Here is a 17,958-nt window from a genome sequence, read left to right as displayed (position 1 = left end):
CCCTTGAATCGTTTCAGCGTTCACCAGGGGATGGTATCTTGCGTAATCCTCCCCCGCCAGTGATGCTCGATACACTTTACGAATCGCTGGTTAGAGTAACAAAATCGATTGTTATCACGCAAACGAGATCTTTTCGTATTTCGATGGTTGGTGGATCAGCCACTGAAGATCTTCACTCCGCAAGCAAATATCGTCTTCTGTCAACTATTTTCGTTCTGAGATTCATCCACGAACTATCTCCGCAAGTATGTAGATTGCGTTCCGCGGCAGATGGCTGCGAATTCTCCGCGAGTTCCACGCAAGCGGAAATGGAAAAAAGACGCGCAATAAATTTTTCAGCGCCGTCGAGCACTCGGAACAGTCGCGGAAAATGAGATTTCTCGCGCTTTCAAAATTCAAAAGCCGCGTTGCGCGGGAGGAATCACGCGCTGGTGATAAAAAAGAGAAACTTCGTAGAAGGGGCAGTAACCGAAGAAAATCAGTTGCCGCTTAAGCGATAAGTTATTCGGCAGGGGAAAGACGGAATTTGTACGTTGTCCTTGAACATTTCGAAGTCCTTTCACACAGAACAGAATATATATATATATATATATATATATATATATATATATATATATATATTTTTTTTTAAGAAGAATCCAAGAAAAAGGATGGCGTTTGTTTTTAACCTTTTACCACGCACGTCGAGAATTTTTTGTTCCAAAATTGTAATATATATATATTACAATTTATATATATTTATATTATATATAATTATATTATATTATATTTATTATATATATTTATAAATATAATTATATTATATTATATTTATTATATATATTTATAAATATAATTATGTTATATTATATTTATAAATATAATTATATTATATTATATTTATTATGTATATTTATATTAATTTAAATATATATATATTACAATTACAAATATATATATATTTTTTTTTTTTTTTTTTAAAGAAGAATCCAAGAAAAAAGATGGCGATTTTTTTTAACCTTTTGCCACACACGTCGAGAATTTTTTGTTCCAAAATTGTAATATCTTCTCAGTTTTAAGTACATTTAAGCGAAACGAATAACAAATATATTACTTCTCGGTAATTTCTATCCAATGATATCATACCGACGAGTTGAAAAAGAAAGCGACGAATTATTGAATACGGTTCGGTCACTCGTTATGGTCCGCAATCAGTTGGGTTGAAGAAGAATATTCGATGGCGATTTTATTGTTTTTATTTTTTTTAACGAGTTTGTTGTTAACGCACGAATCAACTGAGATTCGATACGACCAAAAAAATGACATTTACTTTTCATTTCAACATTTGCGCAAAAGTCAACAAAGTTAACTTTTATACTCTTGTATTTATACTGCAAAGTGTCATAAACACAACGTACTTATAAACGAAATTAATGAAAAAGTGATGAAGGAATAAATTAATAATTCAATAGTTCTCAGGAAACGGGTTAAATGGGACAATTAATTTACGAGTAAAGTTTAATCAAACTTCGATTTCACATTAACGAAAGGAATTTGTACGAAAGAATACGTCACGTGCAGGTTTCGCGACAGAACTTTTCAAAGAAATTTTCAAAGGAAAACGTCCAGCTTTTTCCTAAGTTTGCTCCGAGGAGAACGAAGAAATCCCGTGTGGCACGTACGCGCAACGACAATGCAAAATGCGACAGGAAAAAATGGAAACTAAAGCAATCGTAGCAACGCGGGATAAAGGCAATTTTTACCTGCCCTCGCGTCCTCGGGATTCTCGTCACGTTGCCGTGAGCATGAAGGAGGTTCAATGCAACCAACTCTTTGAACCTCGTTCTTTCGTTCGAGATATTGGCCGATTATTCGAGATTTTGATAATTTTCTCATCTGGATAGATCGTACACGTGTATATCCTTGATCTCGAAGCTCTTTCGAACAAACCATTCCGCGTTTCATAATTTCTCCTTGAAGAGAAAAAAGAAGAAGAAAGAAGGGAACGATAATTTCTCTACTGTATCCACTTGTGCTCTTCGTCCAGTTTCGCTTCCATTAAACACACGACGCAACGCTAACCTGTATTCGCTGGCTGCCGTAAATCAACGATTTCGTTCACGCCATTACTTTGCGATGTATATACTTTGAGAAACATAGTCTCAATCTGAGCGAGCGAGTCGACATCGATCGGCGAAATAATTGTAGGCAGACATGGGCGATATATATTTCGACTGAAAATTAAATTTTTGTAAATTAAATGTTCTTTGGTATTTGACAAATAATGGTATTTTGATCGATAGTATGTTTTCGGTCAGTTATAGGAATTTGTTATGCGAGTGATTGGGAAAATGATAAATTGAAGAATTGATTATTGGAGAAAATAATATGTGTTTGATTGTTGAAAAATTTGTCTTTAAAATAACATTCGAGATAAGTATCAATGAGACCAAAATACTTAAATGAAAAACGAGAAATCAATAAAGATCAAAATAATTTATTAATGAGCATTAATGAACAAAATTCGAAGACATCTGTGTTAAAATTGTAAATGAGAATATGCGAATTTCTTTACTGATGACAAAAAGAAACGAAAGAAAGTATCATATTTTATAAACATAGTTGTTTGGAGCATATTTAAATTTCTTCCATCGTCATCAAAAAAATCGAGCGATATTTATCTTTATTTGTGTCTGATTGATAAGCGTAGTAACTATACCGTAGCCGCAGAATAAGAATTATATATACAAATAATATAAACATAAGAATAATATAATAATAAGAATATAAACATTGAAGCTACAAATATATACTTTTAGAAACTTGTTACCTCTCATCAAAATCAAATGACAAATAAATATTCTGGTAAGTGATAAATAATTTATTTCATGAAATAACAAATAAATCATTTAATTGGAAATAAATCAGTTTAATTTTTACGAGAAATACTTAATAGTGTAATTTCGTTATTTTGCAAACAGATTATTTCTGAAGTAGCTTTAAAAAATAATTTAAAAATAGGAATGTATTAAAAATACAACAGTAAAGTAGTAATGTATTAAAAATACAACAGTAAAGTAGTAATGTATTAAAAATACAACAGTAAAGTAGTAATGTATTAAAAATACAATAGTAAAATAGTAATGTATTAAAAATACAATACTAAAATAGTATTGTATTAAAAATACAATACTAAAATGGTATTGTATTAAAAATACAATAGTAAAATAGTAATATATTAAAAATACAATACTAAAATGGTATTGTATTGAAAATACAATAGTAAAATAGCAATGTATTAAAAATACAATATTAAAATGGTATTGTATTAAAAATACAATAGTAAAATAGTAATATATTAAAAATACAATAGTAAAGTAGTAATGTATTAAAAATACAATAGTAAAATAGTACTGTATTAAAAATACAATACTAAAATGGTATTGTATTAAAAATACAATATTAAAATGGTATTGTATTAAAAATACAATACTAAAATGGTATTGTATTAAAAATACAATATTAAAATGGTATTGTATTAAAAATACAATACTAAAATGGTATTGTATTAAAAATACAATAGTAAAATAGTAATGCATTAGTAAATACAATAGTAAAGTAGTAATGTATTAGAAAATAGAATGGTAAAATAGCAATGTATTAAAAATAAAATATATATGTATTAATAATAAAATAGTAATATATTAAAAATACTAAAATATAGTATTTGAAAGTTTTTGAAAACGTCCGGATCTGACGTAGGAACGAGTGCTCCCAAGTGCTCGGGAATTATCAGAGCTGAGGGTGCTGTAACGTGTCACGAATCGAGCGCCAGCGAATTTCGGTATTTTTCCGAAGGACGAAGCGAAGGAGACTCAACATCTCCGGGGCGACAATGGCCCCTGCCAGGCGAGTGGAAACGGATCCTCTTGTATGTCTCCGAGCAGTCGCGTCGAGACGATAAACGAGAAGCAGGAGCGAGCGCGCCCGGGTCTTCTCGCGGCAGAGCCGAGCGATGTCGGCGCCAGTTCACCCCGTAATTCATCTTATCACTTAGCTCAAGAGCTTTAAATACAGACACGCCTCGTTTCTGCTTTTTCTTCTTCGCGTTTTATCCCCGTTTTAGCCTCGATCGCCTCGGTTGCGCGATTCCCCTCGGCGAAGGAAGGACCGAGCTTGAAGTAAGAAAGTTCCTTCTTTGAAGGAATTTCACTCCGAAGGGAGAGGAGGGGGAGGGGAGGGGGGAGGGAGAGGAAGATTGATGGATTGTTTGGAAAATCTCGTGAATTCTTCGCCCGACGTTCTGTTAGATTGATCTTTACATGCCGTAAACTAGAAGAATGCAACGAAAATTGAAAACGAAGATTATTACGCACGGCAAGCATATTTTGTACAGATTACATATTTACGTTCGAACAGACAGATAAATCAAAAATTCATCGACAACGTAAAATAAATACGACTTGTATAACAACAGTTCACTCGAAAAATTCAGCTGGTACGTTCAATACCTATGAATTGTTATCGCAGATTATTATAAACACAAAATTTGTATCAGATAAGGTACACATTTACGTTCAAACGTAAACACCATAGACAGGCAAGTTAAAAGTTCGTCGACAACGTGAAATAAATACTGTTCAAATAAAAACAGGTTATCCCATCAGTTGAGCTAGTACATTCAATTCCTTCAGTACGAATTATTATCTCAGACTATTATAGATACAAAATTTGTGTAAATTACATATTTACGTTCAAGCATCTATTCGCCATAGATAAATTAAAAGTCATCCATGATCTAAAATAAATAAAATAAATACTGGTTAAACAACAACAGTTCACTCCAAAAATTCAGCTGGTACGTTCAATACCTATGAATTGTTATCGCAGATTATTATAAACACAAAATTTGTATCAGATAAGGTACACATTTACGTTCAAACGTAAACACCATAGACAGGCAAGTTAAAAGTTCGTCGACAACGTGAAATAAATACTGCTCAAATAAGAACAGGTTATCCCATCAGTTGAGCTAGTACATTCAATTCCTTCAGTACGAATTATTATCACAGACTATTATAGATACAAAATTTGTACAAATTATATACGTTCAAGCGTAGATAAATTAAAAGTCATCCATAATCTAAAATAAATACAATAAATACTGCTTAAATAACAAGTTCATTCCAAAAATTCAGCTGGTACGTTCAATACCTATGAATTATTATTATAAACATAAAATTTATAAATTATATATTACGTTCAAATTATATATAACGTATATTAAACACCGTAAACAGGTAAGTTAAAAGTCGGTGTCTGTGCAAGTGTATCGCGTTCGAAAATAGCGAATGTCGGCCGGTTCATTTCGAAATCCTTCGTTGGAATTGTTAATCGTTCCGCGGCGATAATCCCTGCGTTAATGAATTTACCGAGGGGAAAGATGGAAGCGGAAGCAGAAACAATTTGAACATAGATCATTCAACTGAGAGTCATTATGCAGAGAGTGTCGCTCCAAGGCGCTTTGCATTAAGATCCTCAACGACAATGCTATTAAGAGAATTACGCTCGTAATTAAGTACAAACACGAAGACGCAAGAACGAAACGAAAGAATATCAAGAACACTGCGCTCTTTCCTGGACTTTTGCCCTTCTGTTTTGAACAAGTCGCTCCCCTGAACAAGACGCGAGGGAAGTGAAAGAATCGTGCTTAATTTCAGCTTTAAAAACGCGGAACTCGTTTTAAATTTTCCTTTATCGTCGAGACTGTCTCTCCTTTCAATTTTCAAAGTGGTCGGATAAAATTAAATTACGTGTAAAATACACATGCTACGCTTTTCTTTCTTTTTTTTTTTTTTTTTCCCTTTTTTTTTTTTTTTTTTTTTTTTTCTCTCTCCTCCGGTATCGTCCCAAAGATTATGCGAACCTCGCAATTTTTTTTTGTCTTTCTTTTTTTAAAGTAATTTCGCGTTGTTCGCCGCGGCTCTGAAAGGAGTACGAAATTCAACGAGAGAACGCGGCTTTTCCTCCCCTCCTCTTTTCCTTCTCTCCCCTTTCTCTCTTTTCTTCTTTTTTTCGCCACGCAAACCTTACAAAGCACCGGCGAAATTTAATTTCGGCCCCAGTAATTGAGTTTGCAGCCGGTCGCCGTGTTTCACGCATGGTAACTTTTTATACTTTTTTTTCCTTCTCTCTCTCTCTATATATATCATCAGTTGCGTTGTTTATTTATTACCAGGATCCAGCGCACGGGGCTAATGTTACTGTTTTATTTCGCTTCGGTTGAAACACGTCGTAATTGAGTGCGCGTTTCACACAATACTACGCGAACTGTTTCGAGATTTTCGCATGCAACTCGAATCAGAGTTCGAACCAGAGGCCAAGAAACAACGCGGATCGCGTACCATGTGCTTTCGCGGGTCAAAGGGCGCTCTGGCATTTGTGTGCCCGACGTTCGTATTTGCGAATATATCGCGTGTATCTCGCTGGTGGTTTTGTTGCTGCTTACTGGATCTAACAATAATTACCCAGCCAAAAATGGCGGCGCACCGATACACAGAATCCACGAAAAAATGAAAATCGCAATTAACCAATTGCCTCGTAGCATCCAGTTTCGGCTCGCGGCACGAATCATGGTTTTTCCGGCTTGTAGAAGCTGAAATTTTAGTTCTCCAAATTGAAATCTGATAACAACAGTTTTTGTAACAAATCGCGATAACCAATGCTTACTCTGAGAAGATTGAAAATTATATTACGATTGAATATTATTATTGGATTGTTCGAAAAGTTTCTTTCGTTTCATTAATAATGTAGAGTATTTTATGTTTTACATTGTTTTACGAACATTATTAGATTGTTCCAAATTGTTTCGTTTTATTAACAACGCAGAATATTTTATATTTTACGTCGCATTATTGAATTATGATCCATTTTTCACTGCGCGGAAGCTTCACGATGCCATTTCCAATATTTCGAGGATTTGCTAGGGAATTTTTTGACTGAAAGGATGTTACCCTGGTCATTATCCATCCCTTTCGTTTGAAAAATGAAATCTTCTCGTTGAAAAATTAAATTTGGCTCGAAATTTTTTTGGCACAGGCTCGAATAATATTTTCAGAAGTTTTGGACATTGTGAAGTTTCCGGTGAGACCGGAGGATGGTAATTATTTGATAACATGATGTAAAAATGTTGTTCATTAACTCTTAGCTGTGAATGACGAGTACTCGTTATGCGAGAGAATTACAATTTGCAACTGAAATGAAATTTTTTGTGGAAAATAAAACGTATTTGTAAATCCTAGACATTTCAGAATATTTTTGGACTCGACTTACATCATTTCTAAATATTTTCTTGCTATTAATTAGTATTAATTAATATTAATTATAGTTTATTCATTAATCAATTATTATCTATTGTAAATTAACTAATATAGTTAATTAATATAATCGCTTATCAATTATATTATTATATTAATCAATAAAATTATCCATGAAAATAATTAAAAAGAAAGACAAATATGTTTTTCTCTTGCAGTTTAATTCAATTTTACAGCAACTGCACATACTCTGTGTTCGACGTGGTATAATCATCATAGATACACACCATTTAAAAATGGCTAAAAGCTATTAACAAAACGAAAGACAATCGAATAATGACATTCAATCGGTAATATATAATTTCAACTTATTCTTTCTCCGAGTTAGCATCGGTTACCGCCATTTTTTCACAAAACTGTCAACAGTTTTGAATTTGGAGAAACCATTGGAAATCTAAAATTCGAGTTCCAGGAGAAATTGTTCGACTTGAAACGGAAGGGGCGGCGAGTGAAGAAAAACAGGAGACAGGAGGAGAAATTCTCCCGCCAAATTAGTATCCAAATCTTTTTAGTGTCCGCGTTATTGTCCCGTTCTAAAGGACTCTCTCTAAAAGCGAGACCTCAGCGGCGAGAAGCCGGCGTGTACGCAATTACCACGCGGAATTGAGTCGCAACAGTCCGCCCGAACGCCTCGAGTTCGGTCGAAAAAAGTCTAAAAAAAAAAAAAAAAAACACCAGTTGCTTCTTCTTTCTATCTTTCCTCTCCCACCCTTTCGCCACCCTCTGTTAATTACTTAGAGAGCCTTCCGTTAAATAAATAAATTGCCGGCGAACTCTCTCTCTCTTTCTCTTTCCTCAGCGCGGAACGTCTTTAAAATTATCACAAATTGCGACTCCGAACGGAACAATTTCTCCCTTCTTCCTCTTCTTTCTGTTCAATTCCGCTCCGAGTTTCTACGATCCGTATCTGTAATTGGGATCAACGACGAGTGGGAGCGAGTTTCGCGCAGTAAATATAATAATATTTTGATCGTCCTGGAACCATCGATCCGTCACGCTTAAGCCTTGCGTCCGTTTGAGAGTTTCTCGCGAGAATTACCCTCGAGAGTACTCTCAAGCGTTGTGTCCATTTGAGAGTAAGTTTGAGAATTTTTACTCTTCGAGAGAGAGAGACCGAAATACCCTCCGAGAGCTTACTATCCGACAGAACTCTCAAAACCGTGTCCATTTGAGAGTTCAGTCTCTGGCCCTACTCACTGTGGTGTAGTTCGTGAAACATGAGTGTGAACAGTGGTATCGCTATCATGGAAGTGCAAGAAAATGTGTGCCCTCGTGGTTTCCCATAATATTTTAAGAAAGAAGAAAAATCAATATAAAAAAAAAGAGTTCAACAATTTAAATTATTATATAATATTTATATTTATATTTATATGATATTTATATTTATGTAATATTTATATTTATATAATATTTATATTTATATTTATATAATATTTATATTTATGTTTATATAATATTTATATATTTATATTTACATTTATATAATATTTACACAATATTTAAACTATTATATAATAATTTATTAATAATTTAGATATTATTTAATAATTATTTCATTATTATATAACAATTTAAATTAAAAGAAATTAGTTCAATAATTTCACTTTTTTTATTATTCACTGTTCTGCTCGCAGGATTTCAAAATCGCTTCGTATTCTGAAAGCAACTCTTCGAAAGCGGTATAATATTGTGTCCATCGGCGAACAGGTCGACTCTCAGACAATTGAGCGATTCTCTCGGACAGTAACTCTTCGAACAGTATCCATTTGCGAGAAATACTCTCGAGAGGAACTCGCGACGAGTTTTACTTTCCAGTGGACGCCACCTAGCTTTATAAACAGGAAGGATGTACACACACGTCTCTCGGGAAGATCGAACGATGACCTCTCCCTTAGCTTTTCTCGCTGAGGGCTGATTCGGATAGCGAATCAGGGTAGAAGAGGCAGAAGGGGATTCTAGAGAATGGGTGGATGGGTTCGGAGCGAGGGTACATATTCGGGAGCGAGGGAAATTTACAATCCAAGTCCAGCCGTATATTAGGGAAAGTTACTTCAAGTCGTAAACGTCGAAATATATCAATAGCAGGACGACGTTTCTGTATGGACGGTGTTCGGTCGTAATAGCGACGCTGGTGTACATACATACATATACACACACACACATACATACATACATACATACATACATATACACGTCTCACGCTATGTCTAAGCGCAGATGAGTTCGTACGTGTTAAATATCGCAGCTCCCGACTGCCAGCGAGGAGACTTCTAACTATAGTTATCGATGAAATCGTTTTAGTTAGCGGAACTGACCTCGATGGTTCCCTGACTCTCGATGAATTGGCCCAGCTTTAACGGGCGCCCGACAGCGCCCGGGAATTAACGTCGGGCTTTTTATTTAACCGCGGGCCTGTTTTTCTTGCCTGAATTCCCTCCTTGCGGTTCGATTCGTTCGATTTATCGTCATCGGTGCCCCCCTTTATTAGAAAGGCGTTTTCTGATTCTCGCCGATTTTTGTTCCGTCGCGTTTTTAATTTTCTGAGTGTCTCACCCCTCTATGTGGAAATTCGAAGCTTGGTGACCGGAAAGATTGGCTGGCCGGGTTCTTTCGGAAATGTTGGATTCAGTAATAAATAATTTACTTTTATTCATTTATTATATCAAAGCAACAATTGCATCACGATCTACGATATATATATATTCGCCATTATTTGCAGTTACTTGCTTCCTCTTTGGAAAACTGATTTTTACGAAAAACAGTCTGCACTGCACGCGCAGTGTGCGTGAACCGAGAAGAAACCTCGAGCACAAACCGAAAGACAGTTCTCGATCCAAATTCATCAGCGCCGACTGCGAAATTACTGTACACGGAGGAGAATTGGAGAGCATGCTCGATCAGATCGGTTCTCTCTGTAGTGCGCTCGAGACCACTGCAAATCTTTGCCACTTGCCCTCGACCGTGTAGTGGCTGCTGAAACTCTGTCGGTTAAACAAGAGAACGAGTTTGTTAAATTCGTTTCTGTCGTATCGATCGGGACTGAACGTTTCTTGGTTTCTCTCTCTCTCTCTCTCTCTCTCTCTCTCTCTCTCTCTCTCTCTCTCTCTCTCTCTCTCTTTTAGCTTTTCGCCGCTAAATAAAAGCTAATTTTTTTGTTAGAAAGAGGAATTTAAAAAGTTGTCTCTAGCGTACCGTAAATATATGTGTTTACTGGCTCGTTTTTAAATTTAACGCTGGAACTATGAGTTAAACGGTCAAAATGACCAGAGTCTAATTTTTTTTGTCAGAGATTTTACGAATGTGAAACAACGTATTTTGGGCGATTTAAGTGATTTTTCGTGAAATATATAAAATAAAATCATCTGAGGATCATATTCACTTTTTTGCGAATAAAATGCATTCCTTCACAGATTAAATTCATCACTTTGCAAGTCAGATCAACCCTATGGATGACTCAAAGGTAAAATAATACACTTTTTCATTTCTACCATCGTACTCACCGTTGAAAATGTTTTTTTTTTTTTTTTTCAAAGATTGAATTCTGTGCAAGGAAATATTTTCGCTGATTTTTCAAACTATGAACATTCAATGGACGTTAATCATTCTGTTCAAACCATCACTCGTACAGATTGTCATATTTGTTACACGAACTATTACAGGCGAATCTACGTATCTGTGTGAATACTTGTCAAATGTCAAACAAGCATTTTATGTCAGTTTCCCATGTTATTTCTTTCTTTCACGTGCAATAAAACTTTTACTTCGGAATAATAGTAACTTCATGTCGGATTTTATTTTTATTGTTTACAGTGGCTCCAGAAAACAAATTTGACTTGCAAAAGGGTGAATTTTATCTGCAAAAGGGTTAATTTCGAACACAAAGCGGCATCATTTCGTTTCTGTCACGTCGCTGATGGAAATTTTACGCTCTGGTCATCGACGGTTTCTGGTGTTAATAGTATTTTTTTTTCACAGGAACTTTCGACGCTTCCGATAGCTATCGTGAAGTTGTTAATGCTGATTATATGCAATTGATCATCAGAATCTTCAAAATTAAATTATTAAATTAATTTTGTTAAACTAATTAAATTAAATTAAATTAAATTTAAAAAATTAATTTAAAAGAATTAAATTGAAGAATTAAAGAGGGAAAATTCGTGACACCTCTGGCTTGGTGTTTTACCAATTTAATAAAAATTGCGCTTAGCCGCTGAAATAATTTTACATTCTATTTACGCTCTCTGTTAATGTTACGATACATACCACAATTATACTTCATCGTTTGTCGTGCGAGTTTCTCTATCCTCAAGTCCGCTAAATTCTGTTATCCTACTACTGACGGTAGATTATATCTCGTGTGAAACGTGTGTTTTTAACAGAGACAAATAATCTTTCGCACTGCGCAAATATATACACCATAGGGAAATAATTTTCGCAGAAGCGTGTGTACACACGAGCTTAACGTTCACGTAAATCTACAGCACTTCTGTTTTTCGTTGACGATAATACGTACAGAGTACACAACCGGGGGATTACTGTTACTATTTTTATCCGGATCACCCGTTTCATAGAAAATGTCGAGGGTTCGATGATACGAAGCTGGAAAATTCGAATTTCAATCACAGAAAATTCAAAGCTCTCGGAGACTCGACTCATTGTCACTGAGGTCTTGGAAAATATTCGTAAAATAAATTCTGCTTGTAGCAAACTAATTTTCTTTTTGCATTTGTCGAGATCTCAACTTAGTCGAGATTTTTCACTCGATTGATCCCTTGACAAAGTTGTCGAGCCCTCGTTAAATACGCTTCTTAGTCGGAGTGATTCGCACGCGTTATTTTTCTCCCAGCGGAGACCGCCAAGTCGATTTAAATTTCCCGCTTCCGTCGCGATCGGATATCGCGCAACACCGAGATTAATTTTCTTTTTTTCTTTCTTTTATTTTAACCGTCTTATGAAATCGAACGACAGCAGAGCGTGTCGAAGAGAAATGCGCCAGCTGGGAAACTAATTGATATTATCGATATTGCAGCGTGTGATTCGCCTTCGTTCGAATTTTTGAGAAACTTCGAGATAAAAGAAGGGTGAAAGAAATAATTGAAGACGATAATTAATAATTGTTTTAATTTTTCAAATAATATTTTTAATTTTTGAATAATATTTTAATAATTATTTTAATAATTAAAATAGCAACGTAAGTATGCCAGTGACGATGAAATGTTGTTGATAATTTCAATTGATGCAACTTTGCAAGAAAAGAATCGTATAACGATTCACGCGTAACAGTTTTTCGAAAATGATTTTTGTTCGAAAATTGTCAAAACTCAGACATATGTAAAAATGATTTTGAAGATTGAAGTCTCTCCTTTCCAACAACTTCACGAAACTTGTATCTGTTGCTCCTTTTTTCTTTTTTTTTTTACATTATTTTATTGAATGTACAATATTGGGATTAAATGACAGAGATTCAAGAAATCCTAACGTTTCGTCGTCTGATCCTAATATTTCGTGTTCAATGAAATGATTTAAGAGAAAGGAAATTTTAACCCCTTGCCTTACGATTTTCTTCTCAATCTTTTTTAGTAACTGTCACTCATTGTAACTGTCACGTTTTAAATGAAAAGCACGTAAAACGTTTTATTTACAATTTGTACTTGCTAATACTCGGCCTAGAGTCGAAGTTAAGTTGAAGATTGGAAGTGAAACTTTACGAAAATCACAATTCGCTTTTTCTTTCAAGTAAAGAAATTGTAACTTGCAATTACAGCAGAATGCTATAAAAAGAAAATATCAATCTTCAAGGCCATAGATGGATTTACTCTTGAAAAAAGATTTTTATTAACGTTTTATTAACTACATGGGTTTGAATTTTCAAAATATTCGACGAAAATTATCAGTTCGAAAGGAACAAACTCACCATTGTCAAATTATAGATAGAGGCAATCGAAATGAGACCAAGTTCCATCGACAGTTTTGGCACACAACTGATTGTGCTCCTCGGTCTATGAAAGTTAAACGTGTTGAATCGAGATTAATTAAAATTACTCGACGCTTCAGCGATTAAATTGAAATTAATTTCACTGGCGATTCAACAAGTCAAAATGCCATTACACGCTCGTGTGTGTGTGTGTCTCTGTATCAAAGTAACGTCTAACGCGCGAATTGCGAATTAAAATAATTGGCTTGCTGGCTAACAACCAAATAAAAAGATCGCAAGGCGAAGCGCAATGGGAGGATTAAGCGGAAGTAGCTAGATTGCAGAAGGCTGTCGATGAGACGGTGACCTTATCTGAGTCGAACAGCCGGCAATTATCGGCTTACCAGGAAGCACTGCTCGCGCTGCCTACCTGTAATTATCTCGAGCTTACTGTGATTCGAGCCCAAGACGGAATCCTTGCGTGTGACTAGGCACCCAAACACCTTTGTCTCGACATCGTGTGCAACACACAACGTATCCTCGACTCTGTTGTATCGTGCAACGTTGTGGCCGCGTGACTTCCTGCATCCCACGGGAGAGAATCCATTTCCAGATGAGAAGAAAACACGGAGATGAGAATTAGAAATATGTAACTGTTTATTTTCAGTTGCGTTTGTCGCGGGAGTTTGTGGTTTGAAAAAAAAAAAAAAAAAAAAAAAAAAAAAGAAGCGTAGATAAAGTATGTGATGCATGACGTAGAAAGATTTTACATAATGCAGCACGCTTTGCGAATAAAGGAGTGGAATGTGACAGAATACAAATGGAATTCCGCTAATACGATACGTGAGGATTTTTTTATTACGCGTGGATTCTCTCGTTCTCGGGCATTGTACAAGTTTGCACTCGTCGTGCATATGCCAAGTGAAATAAAACGTCGAAACGTGTGCGTTCCACATTCTCAGTTCGGCCGCGTAAAATGGAAAGCGAAAAGCCGGGAATGGAGGAACAGAAGAGCAGAGCGAAGTGGACGATAAGACGAGAGATGGAGGCGCGACCGTAAAAACCGTGAAAAGGATTGGCAACATTCTTCTCTCTTCTTCTTCGTCTTTTTGCTCGACGAATTTCGTATTTGCTCCGAGGGGGGGAAACGTCCAGAAATGTCAAATATCGTTCGAATTTCACCGGCGGAGGGAAATATGTGTAATACCTTTGATTTTAATGGAGTGGGAACTAACCCAACTAGGTCCGGCAAAGTGCTTTTTCCCCCCACTGTGCCCTACATTTTGTACACGAGAAAGCCCAAAATGAGAGTGGGATGGTCTAATACACAGGCGCTCGTTCTTCTTTTATCTAGTCCGGGAACTCTCTGTTTTATTCGTTTGAAACGATATACATATACAAGGAAAATTAATGGTGCGAGATGTAGAAACGCCGATTTAATAAATTACACTATCTGAGCTTAAAAAAAAAAAAAAAATTAAAAAGAAAAATAAAAGAAAAGGGATTAAGTTGGAAAAGAGAAGAAATTTTTGTAACATATCTGTAACTTGCAATATCTTTCAGATAGATTATTGTTTTCCTGTGGGAAATTGCGACACACGCGAAACAAAGCAATTTTTGGCGAAATATTTAAAAAAAAAATCCGCTTTCATACTTGCGCAATGCCAATTGAAAAAAATTAAAAAAAAAAAAAGAATAAATATCTGGAGAATAAATCTTAACATTAATTAACATTGAAATGTTTTCACATCGTCGTGTAGAATTATGTATTTGCAAACCGATGATTTCTTTATTCGGTGCTACGTTTAGCGCGTGTCTGACGCAACATGACATCTATTCTACTTAATTCGAAGTGATATCGAGTTGGACTGTTTCTCCTGTACAGTGTGTGTCTCTGTAGAAACGCCGATTTAATAAATTACACTGTCTGAGCTCCTTAAAGAAAAAAAATAAAAGAAAAGGAATTAAGCTGGAAGAGAGAAAAAAATTTTGTAACAACAGTATATGTAACTTGCAATATCTTTCAGATAGATTATTGTTTTCCTGTGGGAAATTGCGACACACGCGAAACAAAGCAATTTTTGGCGAAATATTTAAAAAAAAAATCCGCTTTCATATTTGCGCAATGCCAATTGAAAAAAATAAAAAAAAAAAGAATAAATATCTGGAGTATAAATCTTAACATTAATTAACATTGAAATGTTTTCACATCGTCGTGTAGAATTATGTATTTGCAAACCGATGATTTATTTATTCGGTGCTACGTTTAGCGCGTGTCTGACGCAATATGACACCTATTCTACTTAATTCGAAGTGATATCGAGTTGGACTGTTTCTCCTGTACAGTGTGTGTCTCTGTAGAAACGCCGATTTAATAAATTACACTGTCTGAGCTCCTTAAAGAAAAAAAATAAAAGAAAAGGAATTAAGCTGGAAGAGAGAAAAAAATTTTGTAACAACAGTATCTGTAACTTGCAATATCTTTCAGATAGATTATTGTTTTCCTGTGGGAAATTGCGACACACGCGAAACAAAGCAATTTTTGGCGAAATATTTAAAAAAAAAATCCGCTTTCATATTTGCGCAATGCCAATTGAAAAAAATAAAAAAAAAAAGAATAAATATCTGGAGTATAAATCTTAACATTAATTAACAAGAAATGTTTTCACATCGTCGTGTAGAATTATGTATTTGCAAACCGATGATTTCTTTATTCGGTGCTACGTTCTAGCGCGTGTCTGACTCAACAGAACACCTATTCTACTTAATTCGAAGTGATATCGAGTTGGACTGTTTCTCCTGAACCGTTCTTTCTCCTCCAGATCAAACTATTTGGCTAGAAAATAAACTCAGAATTTATTTGCCACAAATTTTATTAGTCGTTCAAATTAGTCTGGTAGAAATAAATTTATTGCAACTTTAAAATAGTGAAAATAAATTCACAACACCGTGAACGAAGTCAGAAGTTCCGCCAAGTTTTTCATTTCTTTCCCCTCTTGAAATCGGTCAATCGGTAGACGCGATTCGCCAAATGGCTTCGTTGCAAATTAAGTAATAAGTAATTGTCCCCACGTCGTGTCTGCATTGTTTCGCGTCGTCGGTGGGGGGTAGGAGAAAAAAATCTGGGGTAGGCCATTAGGATAATTGAAAACGAAAATTCAATGAAGTACGATCAAACGGTGGCTCGCTCTCCTCCGGCTTGTTCTCAATTATACCAGCTAGGGCCACTTTCGGAATTAGATTTCCGTGAGCAATGTGCAAGTGTTGGTCGTGTGACGTGGGTGCTCCTTCTGTCGTGCGTTACGGTGTTTCTTCGTTCGGGGCAAAGGTCGTCTTAATCTTTGAACGAACTTATCGAGATAGAGGAGAAACAGAGAGAAAAAGAGAAGTCTGAAAGAGAGACTTTTCTCGGTAACTGGTTAGTTCATTAAGGTGCAATTAAACTCGTGTGAAACTTGCCTGAAACTGTTTGTGCTGCCAATGCAAATCCTGTATCTTGCGAGATGTTGATCGAAGGTTATCAGAGGTCCGTTGCCAATTATCAACGCTAATTTTACTTGTCCTAGGAATATTTTCAGTGCTGTTTGAGTGCTAATATATTTTGCGTTTATAAATTGTGAGAAAAAAGAATTTGAATATTTTAATCTAGGAAAGGAAGCTTTGCCAATATATTTATTTACTGACTTCAGACAAAATGCAGTAAACGTAAATATAAAGTTCTAAAAACTTTTCAAATTGACAGCGATTCTTGAATTGACATAACATAACTTATAAGAAATTACGAAACTTCATTTAATTTCACAGAGTTCGTGTAATCTACAATATTTTGTTCGTTAAGTAAAGCAACGTTTCATTTATCATAAATTAGCTTCAGTGTTATTAATCAGCTTCACTGTACAGTTAGTTGACATCTAAATAAAACAACCAACGAAACAAATTTCTCTTAACAGAAAACCTCGTCGAATAATTCCAATCTATGTTTTCTGAAAATGCACATCAAACAACTACCAGATTCCAACTCTAGAATCAATACATGCGCGAGAAAACGAAATAATGCGATATAACGCCAAGAAGAAAAAAAAAAAAAAAAAAAGGCAAATTGAATCTTCCCTTTTCTCGATTCTCGAGCCTCGAAGGCTAACAAACATATCCACCAACGAATGATCCTCTTACCCGTACCTTCTCCACGACCACGTAAACACCGCTTAAACTTCCGCATACACTGTGCCGATATACAGTCCACCAAATCCTGTACCACTTAAAAGCCACGTCGCTTTCTCCATATTCATGATCGGGCTGCAGAGTTCTGTATCGAGTTTGCTGTCCTCGTGAAAACGCTCCCGCAAAATTCGTTTGAAAGGTCACCAATCACAGAGAAAAACCAGTATACGCGAATTATCTCTGTCACACTTGCCTCTGTCTGTGATATTGCGGGATTTGGAAGTTGCAACGATCAATGCCGATTTGTATAATATTGCTGTATGCTTAATTTATATAATATAATTAATATATAATTTATATAATAATTTGTGTAATAAAAATTATTTGTATAATAATTTATATAATATATATTTAATTAATTTTAGTGTATACTAAAACAGATTGATTCTACTTTTAGTATGTTTAGTTAAAGTAGATTAATTCTATTATACACTGTTTATTCAGTCTATTACGCGATTTCACGCAGTC

The 17,958-nt window shown here is 35.2% G+C and overlaps 1 long non-coding RNA gene across 1 annotated transcript; it reads left to right on the top strand.

The window, feature by feature from the left end:
* Window positions 1–2,007: 2,007 nt before the first annotated feature.
* LOC122537133 lies at window positions 2,008–15,824 on the top strand. Its single transcript, XR_006308554.1, has 4 exons — window positions 2,008–2,020; window positions 3,993–3,996; window positions 4,475–4,477; window positions 14,460–15,824. It is a non-coding gene; the product is annotated as an uncharacterized LOC122537133 (long non-coding RNA).
* Window positions 15,825–17,958: the final 2,134 nt, after the last annotated feature.

Source organism: Frieseomelitta varia, unplaced genomic scaffold, assembly GCF_011392965.1.
Source record: "Frieseomelitta varia isolate USP_RPSP 00005682 unplaced genomic scaffold, Fvar_1.2 scaffold_889, whole genome shotgun sequence".
Lineage (NCBI taxonomy): Eukaryota > Metazoa > Arthropoda > Insecta > Hymenoptera > Apidae > Frieseomelitta > Frieseomelitta varia.
This window is presented reverse-complemented; position numbering and strand designations above follow the sequence as displayed.